Raw genomic sequence first — 14,650 nt, 5'->3', positions numbered from 1 at the left:
TGCTGATAACATTATGCCATATGCCATTACTATGGTTATTTGGTACGGCAATTCCCAAAAAAAACAAGTAATAAACTTGTTAACATTCATAATGTGTGTCTGTTCATGTTCGTACATGTTCTGTAATGTGTTAGATAGATATAGTTAAAAGTACTGTTTAAAAAAAACAAAACAAAAGGCCAAGCAAACAATCTTTATGAGAACACAACACAACCTAAGCACTACATAGATAAGGCATCATCTTGCCAGGGAGTAGCACCCTGAGGTGTTAGAAAATAAGTTGTAAATACATCACGTACTTTGAGTCCGGAAATTGGACGACGGGGTGGGTTTACATGTGTCCTAGGCCTAGACACATTAGCAGACTCCACTTCAGCATCATCATATGAGGGGCAGTCATGAATTCTTGTGAAGTTATGTAGGACAACACAGGCTTTAATAACTTCATTGACATTAGCTTCACTCAGCTGAATTTCGGACTGTAGGACCCTCCATTTGGCTGTAAGAATACCAAAGGCACACTCCACCAGTCGCCGAGCATGTGATAGGCGAAAGTTAAATATTCTACGCCGGTGGTCAAGGGTTCGTCGTGGATATGGCCTCATGACATGTTTGCTCAATTGAAATGCCTCATCTGCTACAAGAACATAAGGCACCGGTTACAGATTTGAGTTGGGAAGCTGACGTGGTGGTGGTAGGTCAAGCTCATTATTACGCAGCCACCGACCCATAATGGAAGAATTGAAGACTCTGGAGTCTCCAGTTCTTCCATAGGCCGCAATATCTACAATTATAAACCTGTAGTGAGTGTCAACCAAAGCCAACAATACTACAGAAAAATATTGTTTATAATTATAGATTTGGGACCCTGAGTTTGGCGGCTTATGCACACGGAGGTGCTTCCCATCTAGGGCTCCAATTCATTGTGGAAACTGGCACGTGTCCTCAAATCCACGGGAGATATGCAACCAGTCAGGCATTTTGGGCTCCGGCATTACCACATGATGGAGTCTGGTCCAGATTTGGGAGCATGTAGACCGTACAATGCCAGAGATTGTTGATTACCCAATTAAAAATTCTAAATGCAGACCAGCATATGAAAGGCCAGTTGAAAGGAAGCTAAAGTAAAATAAAAAAAAAACATGAGTACACAGGCCAACAAACAACAGATACAGTTTCAAACACATTTAAAGTCGAGGAATTCTAAAGTAGGCATGATGAACATTAAATTACATGCCATGGCTTGGTTCCGTAAGCCACAAGCATATAAATGTTTTGGGGAAATGTGGTGGAAATAATTTAAGAAAATAGGGCAATAATAAATAAGGTTCAAGGTCTGTTAAATAAATATGCTGCTTCACACATCAACATATTGGTTTGAGACATACCGTAAGGTGAGGAGTAGACGCTCCTCTGCAGAAATAGCTTTGCGCATCCTCGTGTCCTGAAACGTGATCCCAGGGCGCACAATCTCAAGCAAAATATCAAAGGTAGCAAGGCTCATCCGACAGTATTGATAGAACTTCTCCGGATGGCTAAGCAGAGATGTATAGAGACGGTGGAAATGGCCTTTAGATATCCTTCGGAGCAAAAGTGGATGGACCCACATTCGTCTACGCCTCCTCGGATCCACAATCACAGGGTATTGCTCCCCAAAACATCAGGATGTAACCCAATAGAAAAGAACACGCTCAGTGGTGTTAAAAGTGAGCCTGTCTGTCATGTTTAGCACAAAGCAGAGCTAACCAAATCCAAGCACTGACTGTATGTCAAAGGTAGCAGGCTCAAACCTGTTGGAGAGCCCATAAATATAGGGCGGGATGATTTTTTAAATGAGTTTCAGGCCTAAAAACCGTTATTTGTCAATTTTGGAATGGTCAGAAAAAAAATCGCCAGACGGATGTCAAACGGATGCTTACATGCGATTAAAATCGGATCAATGAAGAAAAAGCGCATAAAAAACGGATCACTGGTCAAGAAATCTTTGTGCGATTTCGTACCGTTAAAATCGGACCGATTTTTTAATGGTTGTGTGTGACTCCAGCCTTACAAGAGAATTGTGAACACCACAGCAGGGTTTTTTATACTTTCCTTTGGTAAATAAGATTTGGTTCAGATGATCACCTAATCAGAAGCACATTAAGTAGAATGAGGTGTACTCTGGTTGGAATTCAACTGACACTGGATTGGAATGGCTGTCAGACATGTAGAGAAGCTGATTTTTATAAAACTGTGCCGTGGTCTCTTAATTTTTTGCCAAAGCTGTGTTTTGGATTCTTATTATATATTTTTTTCTCATCTGTATGGTCACACACTGGCAGTTTCTCTTGTTTTTCTTCTCCTCTATTTTTGTGTAACGTTAAAAATATTATTCTTGATTTTTTTATGTATTACCAATAGACATGAATTTTACTTGTGTCCAGCACTTCATTTTTTCTTTGTATTTTTTTTTCTGTTTTCTGAAGCTTGCCTTTAAGTATTTGTAGCCTCACCTTAAGGGTGTATTTGCTTTGTGTGTGTGGGGGTATTTACTGTGTGGGATGGGGTAATTACTCTGTGTGTGGAGGTGGGTAATTACTGTGTGTGCAGGGGGTATTTACTGTGGGAGTGTGAGGGGGTATTTACTGTGTGTGAGGAATGTATTTACTGTGTGCGTTGGGGGTATTTACTGTGTGTGTGAGGGGGTATTAATTGTGGGGAGAGATTTATTGTGATGGGGTTTTTAGTGTAGCGAGGCTGGGTGAGATTTCGTGTAAAGGGGTATGATTTGAGGACACAAATTTGGGGCGCAAGGAAGTGACAGGTGCAGACACAATATGGGGAGCTGGAGAAATTTGAAGACACAATATGAGAAGGAAGGTATGAGATGAGGGCATGTATGGGCTAAGGGTGCAGACACAGTATGAGGAGCGTTGGAAAAATGTATGAGGACACAGTATGGAGAGTGATGGGATGGGTGCGGACACAGTATGGGGAGTCGAAGGGATGTGTGAGGAGGTAATATGGAAAGTGAGAGGGTAAATGTATGAGGAGGGAGGGGGAAACGTGTGAGTAGACAGTATGGGAGAAAAAAATGTGAGTAGGAACAGTATAGAGACTGAGTATTGTTGGGGGGGTGTAGCATGGGGCAACAGTATAAGGGGACAGCCAGGAGGTGACAGGATACCAAGGGGTAGGGGTGATGAGGGGACACAGTTTAGAGACTGGGCCCTATAGGAGGGACTCAGTGTGAGACAACAGTGTGAAGAGGTGGCCCAGTATTGAAAGGAGGGAGCAGTGTGGAGAGTATGTACCATAAAAGAGACAGCGTGGGGTCATATTTTCTGCAGGTAATATAGTGAGGGGCAATTATTTATTCAGGTGCTCAGCGTAGGGCAAATATTTTTCATTTGGGAGCATTATAATGACACTGCTATCTTTAAGGGAGTCATGTGGGGATGTGCTGGACAAAACCGGAGAAGATGGAAGTCTCCAGAGACGGCAGTGGATGAGAAAACTCATCGAGTCTGGGCAAGATGAAGAAGAAAAGAAAGAGAACAACATCATCTATAAGGTAACTGGATGTAAGTTTTTTTGTGATACTGACTAATTCTCATATTTTTATTTATGTTCGGAGCATTAAAGGAGTTGTCCAAGTTTGTGAGGTCTGCAGTCATTCTATGTTACTGCAGACTTCTGAATTCTCAGTGTACACTGCTCGCTGTCAGGAGTCTCTTGTGCCTTTGATTTGCATACATGGGGTCACGTGTAGACTAGACATGTATGACCTCACTCAATGAAAATGAATTGAGCGAGGCTGGGCACGTCTAGTCAGAATGTGGCCAGAAGTATCCAAATCACACACTTGTGCAAGCAAGAATCCTAAAAGTGTGCAGTGCATGCACTGCGAGAATTCAGAAGCCTGCAGCCACCTATAGTGACTGCAGATTTTCATCTCAAACCTGGACGCACCTTTTAATTATAAAATGATGCCCTGCAGCCAATTTGAATGGTGTGTAATATCCTCGCTGTCAGGATTCAGCTCTGCTTGCTGCTTTCAGCAGTCATCACATGGTTGCTTCACTCATAAGCGATTTTCATACTTATGCTGTTACGTGACAATGAGATTCTCTTCCTGCTTCTCTCAGTTTTTCACTAAACATTGAAGAAGGCAGAGCAGCTTGTCAGCACTTGACCAAGTGTGCAAATTGCATATGTGCTTGGGGGATGGAGAGGCACCAAACTTAACTCTTGCCCCGGGTGCCAGAAAACCTAGATACACCTCTGGCCAGGAGCCACACTTTCAGATAACGTGCCAAGGCGCTGAAGATGAGTGCCTCCCTTACGACTACTGCCCTGCACCATGTTACATATAAATAGCAGTACATAAGGAGGCTTTCACAGGAGGAGATCTGTAATGTAAAATGTTAAGTAAAGTATGATGTTTCTAGAACCTTCTAGAAATCTCCCATTTCACACTACTGAGGACACTGTAAACTGTCAGCTGGCAGCACTCCTCCCCCCTCCTTTACAGCCCTCTGCCTGCTGGTAACAGGATACCGATCATTTCCTGTGAGCTAGGAATGTTATTTAAGCTGAGTGGAAATAGTGTCTTTGTCCTGGCCATGAGGTTGGCTACAGGTATAGGAAATATTAAAAGAAGCCCTAGCATGCCCCTCCCTCGGGGCAGAGATATAATAATTACATTTCTGCAAAGGGCATGAGGCCAGCTTTCTAAACTCCTAAGTTTCACGATTCTCGGACCTCCAGAAACTGAGATATGGATTGCTCCCAAATGGAGTGTCCTAAGTATGGCATGCTTGGAGTTGTTTCACTCTATTCGGTAAATTACAAACAATGATACCCTATGTGTGTTGATACGAGCTTTTCTCGTTTAGATATAGTTAATATAAGTTTTGTAGCCAAATCATAACTTAGAGAAAGGGGGGTTGGACCTCACCAGACCACCCATTTCGTGAGGTCACAGACCCAAAGGGATAAGGTAAACCCTCCCAAACTCAGTAAGTTGGAGCTGTGTTTTCATGCTGACAAGACGAGCAGATGTCTTGGGACGTCTGGCCCCTTCCCCAAGCCACATGGGTTGCCTAAAGAACAATATGCAACTGTAAGTGTAATTTCTTTCTGTCTTTTAATCCCTTTATGTTATATTTGTATTGTACATATTTAATGTCTCAACTTTATAGCAACTTTTATCTATGTAATCACTGCCCGCATTCTTTTGGGAATAAATGATAACGTCTATTAAGGTCTGTCTCCATGCTCTAAGAAACAAACCATGTGCCTTTTTTAGATAATCGCTACTAATTTGAGGGGTTGGCCACGGACCCTCTTAATTAACTCTTTGATTAAGTAAAGCGTGGCTGGTGGCAGCGTGGTGTGTGTGGTTGGGTAGGCTAGTTGGCAGTCCAGAAGGGTCTTATATTGCTAAATGAGTGGTTGAGGCCACATCACTGATAATTCCCTTACTGCAGTAGTCTAATTGCCCGTGCACAACAAGCAGCCCGTCCGGCGACTAATTATCCTAGGTGCAGTTCCCTGACTGACCTGAGGGTAAGGGGGGCACCGGAGAGCTGCGAGTTCCAAAGTGGAACTGAGAAAGTGGGATATACATAAATCCCCACAGTTCTTGGAAGGTTGTTAGCAGTGTTGGGGCATCCAAAATACCCCCCTGCGGTAAATTGTTAGAGCAAGATTGGCTTGCTGTATTTTTGTCACGTGGTGCCGGTGGTGGGATAACTAAGATAAGCCCCCACTGTGCCTGTGATAGCCGTGTGCCAGCAGTGCGTCGCGTCCCTCCGTCCGCTGACAAACCCGTGTCGGTGGTGGGATCGTGACATATTGGTGGCACCGGCCACGCTGTCCGTCGCAACCTGGTGACATCGGCCCGCTGTTCGTCACAAGATCGTAATGACGGGCATGGGGGTCTTCAGCAGACCCCAGCTGTCATGACAATCCATCAACGCCACAGGTGTGCCGACAGGCAGGTGGAATGAGACATTCCACAGGCAGGTGGAATGAGACATTCCACTGGCAAGTGTTAAATGCCTCTGTCAGAGTTTGACAGCAGGATTTAAGGAATTAACAGTCACAGTCAGAGTCATTATGTGCGGCGAAAGATGCGGTTACTGCATGCAAGCCCGCATCAAAGTCAGGGAGCCGGCATATGATGTACTGGTACGTCACATGTTGGTAAGGGATTCAAAAAGGCAGTTAAAGCCACCTCCCGGCAGCAGAGCACAGTGAAAGAGAAGCTGCAGCTCTGTCGACATGACGTCAACGGAAGCCATAGAATCGCTGCCAGGATCGGTCTGTGACCACTGTGTGCCAGCAGAGATCTTGGCTGAGCAGAATAAGCAGGCAGGCAGCAACTGCCTGTTAGTTCTTAGTCCCACAGTAAAAAAAAATAATGTACTCCTTTAAGACAATTAGTTACTTATGGAGAATTTAACACCTTTTCTCTGTTCACTGCTATTATTCATTTTAAATAAACTATTTTGGACTATAAGAAAAAAAATCCCATATCCTTTCCGATTGCATCGCTTGGAAATCTTTGACTTAAAGGGGAGCCTCCCACTTAAACGAAATTTGAGATCTCAGTGATACCCTGAACCAGAGTTTCCTCTATAAGTCAGTCATTTGAAAAAAAATAAATGACTAAATAATGTTTTTCAACCTTAATTCCCTTAGAAAGCCAATCCCTTTCATATTGCGCCCTCTCTAGAAATCAGCTGATCGCCAACTCCTCTTTCTCCTGCAAACAACTGATTTGCCCAGCGAAGCCTTCCCTTGTCAGAACTTTTCTCTGCAATGATTGCTATATTATTTCAGGCCAACTCTATGTTCTGGCTCTTACGTGGGGTGCGAGGTCTCAAACAGAAATTAGTCACAAAATAACTTTTGATATGATTTTAAACAGGGCTCTAGTGTCTCCTCCTTAGCCCTTCTTGTAGATGAACCTTGCAACAACTAGCAGAAATGCATCTTGGAGCTCTTGATTCCTGATGTAAATCGTTCCCACCTATCACATGTCATTACTGGATTGGTGCCCAGTTATTTGACAAGGGCCATTAGGCCACCTCAAGCCCTAGGTGCCGCTGTAATTCTGCATACCCTAAGGGCCCCATCACACATAGCGACTCACCAGCGATCCCGACAACTATGTGAACTTGTCAGGATCGTTGGTGTGTCTCTACATGATCGCTGGTGAGCTGCCAAACAGGCAGCTTCACCAGCGATCAGGACAGCAACACGTGGGTAACAAGCGACGCACGTCGCTTAGCTACCCACTGTGTACCTTAGTTACCAGTGCGCTGGTGCAGGGAGCTGGTAACCAAGGTACACATCGGGTTTCTAAGCGCCGCGCGGCGCTTAGAAACCCGATGTGTACCTTGGTTATCAACTCCCTGCACCAGCTCGCTGGTAACTAAGGTGCACATCAGGTTTCTAAGCGCCGTGCGGCGCTTAGAAACCTGATGTTTACCTTGGTTACCAGTTCCAGCTCGCTGATCGCTGGTCTCCCATCTGCCACATGCAGCGATGCATGCTGGCCAGCGGGAGACCAGCGATCAAAAAAATGTCCTGGCCATTCCAGGACGATCAGCGATACCCGGCAGGGGGGCCGATCGCTGATAAGTGTCACACACAGCAATCTCGCTGGTGAGATCACTGTTGCGTCACAAAACTAGCGAGATCACTGTGTGTGACGGGGGGCTTAATGCTTTGTCTTTAACAGATATTCACTCTTTCCTAGATGTAATCTATAGTCCCACACTTACATAGGGGTGAGGCCAAAAGGAGCAGCCATTAAAGGGAACCTGTCACCTGTCCGGGTCCGGCGTCTCCCATCTTCTTGCGATGCCGCCCTCCCGCTTGCTTCCTCGCTCCCAGCATCGCACTTCTGCACAGGCGTACTTCTCTGCCCGGTTGAGGGCAGAGCAAAGTACTGCAGTGCACAAGCACCGGGAAAGGTCAGAGAGGCCCAGCGCCTGCGCACTGCAGTACTTTGCTCTGCTCTCAACAGGGCAGACAAGTACGCCTGTGCAGGAGCCCAGTGCCGGGGAGCAATGAAACAAGCAGGAGAATGCTGTAGATAAGCCCTGAAAGGCGGTGGCCGCATCTTATAGCGGCCAAAACAGGTGACAGGTTCCATTTAAAGGGAAAGTGTCATGTTGAAAATACTATGAATGTTACAGAGCAGTAGAAGATGATCATTGAAGTCCCTGGTGTTTGTATACATATGAGTCCAGTGAGCGGTCCTAATCAGTTATTGATTGCTCTTCCTGTATGATTGCGCATGCAGAAATAGTTGCAATCACTGAGTAGAAACGCCCACTGGACTCATTTGTATACAAATACCAGGGATCTCAATAAATGAAACACAAGTTATACTGAATATTTTCCAAAACACCTACATATATTTCTGCTCAGTTTTTCCTTCTTTATATCATGCTGTCCTCAGATCGGACTGTCTGTACAACGTGTCTGCTTCCCTTTAACCACTGCTGTTTTGTGACTGTTTAACAAGCAATCACTTGTTTTAGTGAGAGAACATCTGTCACTGTTTCATCAGGTTATTACTTAATGAGCAATCTGAGGTTTACAGCCACAATCTGGACTCTCCTTTTGGCCTTACATTAAGGCTGTGTTCACACGTCGCAGTTTTTATTTGCGTTTTCGTGGTGGTTTTTAACGAGCGTTTTTGCCGTGAAAATGCAAAAAACCAGCATCCCATGCATTCCTATGGGATTCCGCAATGCTGTGCTAAGGCTGCGGATTTTCCTGCGGCGGAATCGCATCGCGGAAAAATACGCAGCATGCTCATTAATTTTGCGGAATCACGAGGATTCCGCCCACATAGGAATGCATTGTTCTGCTTACTTTCTGCATGAGGCCAGTACACTGTATGATATATCCGGTATATGTTTAATCATCTATTGATTTGTACCTTGGAATATTTTATTTATTTATTTGTGCAGATCTCAAAATATCTATTATCTTCGGTGCCCTGTACTACCTGTACTCTTTTGGTATTTTTTCTGATGCACATTTGCACTTTATGTCTCCCCCCCCATGTTAATGTTCTCTGTGAATTGACAATAAAATTTATACCTTTTATATAAAAAACTAGCTGAAGAGCCCGGCGCTGCCCGGGCATAGTAACTAACTGTAGTTAGTTATAACAAATTATAATTATCCTCCATCCCATAGTACCGTGCCCATATACCCATCATACATATCCACGATCCATATCCACGATCCGATATAAGATGTATCCATACATCTTATATATAAAGCTCAAAGTGTGTATGTATGTATGTATGTATGTATGTATGTGTGTGTATGTCCGGGATAGGCATCCGCACCGTCGCAGCTACAGCCACAAAATTTGGCACAGTCACACGTCTGGACCCCGAGAGCGTCCTAAGCTATGTTGTGAGGCAAAATTTTAAACCCACGCGTTCCAATTCACCAAAAATTTTTGCCCCTATCTACATACTGGGGAAAAAGTGTGTGCGCGTCAAGCCCCGCCCTTCATTATGATGTCATAATGCCCCTATCTTCATAATGGGGAAACAGTGTGTGCGCATCAAGCCCCTCCCCTCATTGTGATGTCACAATGGTTGCCATGGCGACGCTGATGTCATCATAGGTTGCAAGCCCCGCCGCTCATTATGATGTCATAATGGTTGACTATGAGATGGAGGATGTGTGATCACTGATGGGTATATGGGCACTGGACGATGGGATGGAGAATATGTATGATGGGTATATGGGCACGGGACTATGGGATGGAGGATGTGTGATGGGTATATGGGCACGGGACTATGGGATGGAGGATGTGTGATGGGTATATGGGCACGGGACTATGGGATGGAGGATATGTATGACGGGTATGGGACTATGGGATGGAGGATATGTATGATGGGTATATGGGCACGGGACTATGGGATGGAGGATATGTATGATGGGTATATGGGCATTGGACTATGAGATGAAATAGAGACATCACCGGTGTGAATCTGAATGTGGAAAGGCTGGAAAGGATCAGGGTTAACCAATGCAGCAGCTGCTGTAAGGGCGCGCTTCAATCCCTGAAAAGCCTGTAAGGTGGCTCCCTCTATATTGACGGGGCAAAGTCATTATCATTAACATCTTTTAGTAAATCATACAGTGGTTTAGCCAGATAAGCAAAATCTTCAATAAATTCTCTGGAAAAATTGATAAGACCCAAAAATTTTCTAAGCTAAGTAATATTAGTTGGTATGGGGACAGCTTGAATAGCTTTAATCCTGTCATGCATGGGTTTCTTTCCTTCTGCTGAGACTGACACACCCAGAAATTTAACCTCTGATTTCATCAATTGTACTTTGTCTAGACTCATTTTGAGTCCTGCATCTTGTAAAGCCTCACAAACATTTTCAAGGGTCTCTTTGTGTTCACATTCATCGACAGTTTGAATCAATAAATCATCCACATACTGTAAAGGGGGTTTTACACATAGCGATATCGCTAGCAATATCGCTAAAACGTCACTGATTTTGTGACGTTATAGCGATATCGCTATGTGTGATACTTACCTCCGACTGGCTCCTCCGCTGTCTGTTGCTGATCGCGCGAGATCGGGTGGCTCCATTTCTCGTCGTCTGCTTCCTGCTGGGGCTTCCTGCTGTGACGACGAGCGAGGCGTAGGACATCAGGATCGCTGTGTGTGAAAGGTGAGTATAGTGCGCTGCGTCGCTGCTGCATCGCTGTGAGATTTTTCTGTGTGAAAGCTCACTAGCGATCATTTAGCGATGCACCAGCGATCCTGACCGGGTCGTATCGCTGGTCGGATCGCTGGTTTATCGCTAAATGTAAAAGGGCCTTAAGACTTTGTCTCTGTAGCCAAAGGGTTCTAACACTTGAGCCAATGTCTGATGGAAATACACAGGAGAACTGTGAAATCCCATGGGCAACCGCGTGAACAAGTATTGCACATTCTCAAAAGTGAATGCGAGCGGAGGGCAGATTCAGGTGTTAGGGGCAGTGAGAAAAAGCCTTTTGCAATGTCCAAACAAGAAAACACTTTACAATCACTCCTCAGCTGTGACATACTGTAACTTCAGGGACAGATGCAACAAGGTGAGCTGCTGAGGGAGTGTACTTATTTTCAAGTCTCAGGTCTACCACCATTCGAAAACTGCGATCTTCCTTTTTTACAGGTACAATAGGACTATTACATGGAGAATTACCTTTCACAACAACACCTTGCTTTTCTAATTCACTGACTGCAACCCTTATGTAAGGGATTGCGTCCTCAGGAATACGATACTGACGCTGGAAAGGTGGCAGTTTTTCACCATCAATTTTAACCTGAGTTTGCTTTAACCCACAATCAGTTTTCTTTGAGATCCACAATTCAGAGAACCTTTGCTTCAATTCATTTTTCAAGACATCATTGTCAGCATTTTCAACATTTTCATAAGTACATAATGCGAAACTAGCAATGGGTAATTTATGACTCTCCTCCTCCTCCACAGGGACAATTACAGAACAAATAGTTGCTTCTTTATTCCGCCACAAGACTTTGTTACATAAATCAACAACAATTCCCATTGCTCCCAAAACATCAGTACCCAAAATAGTGGACCGTAACTGTGGGTTTACCCAAAAAGCGCATCGAAGACCACTTTGCTTCGATCCCCCTGTGTCCTGAAATCTCATATTTACTGGACGACTTTTTACTGCTTGAATACAGGAGCCCTCAAATCCTACCAAAGTGGTAGTCTCAGGAAGTCCAGGGGGTGACTGCAATTTATGTCTTGTTACTGAAACTGAGGCTCCTGTATCGGTGAGGATGTCTTCCCATGGCAGCACCTCTATTCTCCCTCTGACATAAGGTCTTCCATCCTTGCCCAGGGAAAGGGGGGCAAGGGGAACAGGGGGAGCACCCCATCAATCAGTGTTACCTGCGGTGGGAAACCCGAAAAATCCATCATCCCCATCTGGACACGGCTTTCGTCCAACAGCTGCCACCCCCCACTCCAAAGAGATCCTCAGTCAGGGTCCGGTCCTCATGTTCCCGTAACTCCTTGATCAGGGAGCATAGGGACGAGGAGGAGTGATCTCCCCTGAATAGCATGGACCTCCGGGCTCGGATGAGTGGGAGCTATTGGGGAAGGAACAGGAGCAGAAGGCTCCTGAGAGACTGGGTTAACCATTTGGAGACCATTATACTGCTGATATTGCCTAGGGTCATTCACTGCTGGATAAGGAGGTCTAACTCCGAAAGGAGGTCTAGAGAACTCCCGGGGCCGTTGGGCGTTAAATGGCTCCCGAGGTTCAGTCCCTGGCACTAGGTTGGGACAAAAACGTCTAACGTGTCCCAGATATCCGCAAGAGTAACACAGGGGAGGACCTCTCATGGGATCCCGTGGGGGATCTGCCGAATGGGACCTGCCCATTCCCGGTAGCTGTCCATACCTCCCGGAATTCCTGGCCTCCCTGAATCAGCAGATACACCCCGAGGTGAATGGTACGCAAAAACATTGGACTCATCACCCTTCACCTCGGACTGCATTGTCCTAACATTGGTTAACAAAGCCTCCACAACATCTTCAATAGATTCAGCATTTTGCAAATCTCCTGATTTAAAAACCCCTTCCAAGGGCACTTTTTTTTTACAAATTGTTCCATCATAGCAAATTTATCACCCTGGTCCATAGTATCTAAAGTCTTATCAAACACAACACACCAGGCTGCAACCCATTTATCTGCCTTTATTCTGAGATCACTCCCCTTCTTAATTTTAAAGGAATCTAACAATGCCGTAGAGGGCTTTCTCCCCCCTAACTTCTGTGAAATCACAAACTTCATTCTCCCCTGGTGTTCTGTCAGATCATATTGAATCCCTTTGGCTTGCTGAGCTTTAAGATGGGACATCAACTCAGGAGGCACAAAAGACATGAAATAACGGGAAGCATCTTCCTTAGATTTAATTTGGAATTTATCTAGCCATGATTCAAAATCAAGAACATTACGAAACACTGCCTTACCTTCCTCCCAATTAGGCAAATTTTTAACAAATTTAAGATGGACCAGGGACATTTGGCCAGGGATTTTTCTCGGGGTTGAAGCAGCATCAAATTTAAATTCTACCTGGGATGAATCATCTCTTTCCTCCTCTTCTGCCAACTCTTTACTCAACTGTGTCTGCATGTGCTGAAGCTGTCGGGACAATCTATCCTGTGTGTTTGTGTATTCTCTCATCCAGTCTCCTAACATTGACTTCCATTCTGAGATTGTATCTGCGTCAGCCCTGCACTTCCCCACTGCAGACTCCATCTGTGCTATAAGTGCGCTCAAAGGCTGCAACTCAACCCCCTCCTTTTGTGTTTCCTCTGCTTGCTTCAATGTCTCATTCAACTGTTCTAATCTCTCCCCATACGCTGCCCCACCCGGGTGATCCCATGTACATACTGTGGTGTAGGCTGCCTATCAAGAGCCTGATCAAAAGTTATGACTGTCTTACACAAAGCCGCTACTCGGCTACTAGTCTTCCCAAGCGAGTTTTTTCTATCTAGTTCTCTGTTCTCTTTGGTAAACCAACGCATACAATTTAACCACGTGGTTTCAACATTAACCCCCTCCAGCTGGGGTGTGCCAGCATACTTCTCTGCCTGCTTCCGTAACCACTCCATATTTACAGTGGCCTACAAGGACGACTTTTTCTCTGTTCTAGTATCAACAAATGCAATTTAAGCAGTGTTAGATACTCACACCTCTCTCGGATGGAAGACCTGCTGCAGACTGGGTCGACCAAAAATATCAAAAGAGGTGCAGCCATGATTCCAGCCTCACTCGTTACGCTTGCCAAGCGTCTCCCCACGCCCTTTTAAAGCTTCTTGCTATCCGGCACAAAAAAGTTCTCACGTCCTTGTAGATAACTTCTTCTTGGTTGCACATATATTTTTATAGTCTTTTTTTCTTCTGTAGTTTTCTTATAAAAATTGGGCAGGCGGACTCGGAGCGATCACGAGAGGTTCTCCTTCAGGCAGGCTTCCTTTGATCGGCTTATCGTATGGCCACACACGTTTTTTTTTGTTTTTTCTTCACTCTTCCAACTTCCAAGTCCTCATCCACAAATTCTTCCAGTGGTTCTTCTGGAGGCAGCTCTCCGGAGCAGCTCCTCCTGGCTGGCAATCGCCACTTGTAAGAAAAAGTCCTTACTGAGAGCTGGAAGAGCCGGGAAAAAGATGCAGACGATCCTCTTATCAAGCTGAGGTTGAAGTTTATTAGGAGATACACGGCAGAACAGGTACAGAAAGTCAGTTGAGATGAAGCATGCAGGCACAAAACAGGAATCCAGATGGGTGAAGAGTTGCTGAGAAGTCTGGCGATGGAAAGGCCCCATGCTAAATTATGGGTGCCTTTTTATACATAATACAAACAGAGAAATCTGCATTATGCCGCAGAGGGTGTTTGCATGATAATTATAGAGAAACATGTGGTGTAGAACAAAGAATATAATGACATAATACGAAGACATTAATTAACGTTTCCCCAAACAACATTAAAACCCATAAAAGTCATTGTTGTATATAGCTACTGTCTTTAATCTTATCACTGCTTCCAGACTTGATCCACAAATTCATGCATTTGACATTTTAAT

Source organism: Dendrobates tinctorius, unplaced genomic scaffold (assembly GCF_039654945.1).
Source record: "Dendrobates tinctorius isolate UK_male_01 unplaced genomic scaffold, ASM3965494v1 ptg000128l, whole genome shotgun sequence".
Lineage (NCBI taxonomy): Eukaryota > Metazoa > Chordata > Amphibia > Anura > Dendrobatidae > Dendrobates > Dendrobates tinctorius.
The sequence above is the reverse complement of the archived record's forward strand: the minus strand, read 5'-3'. Positions refer to the sequence as shown.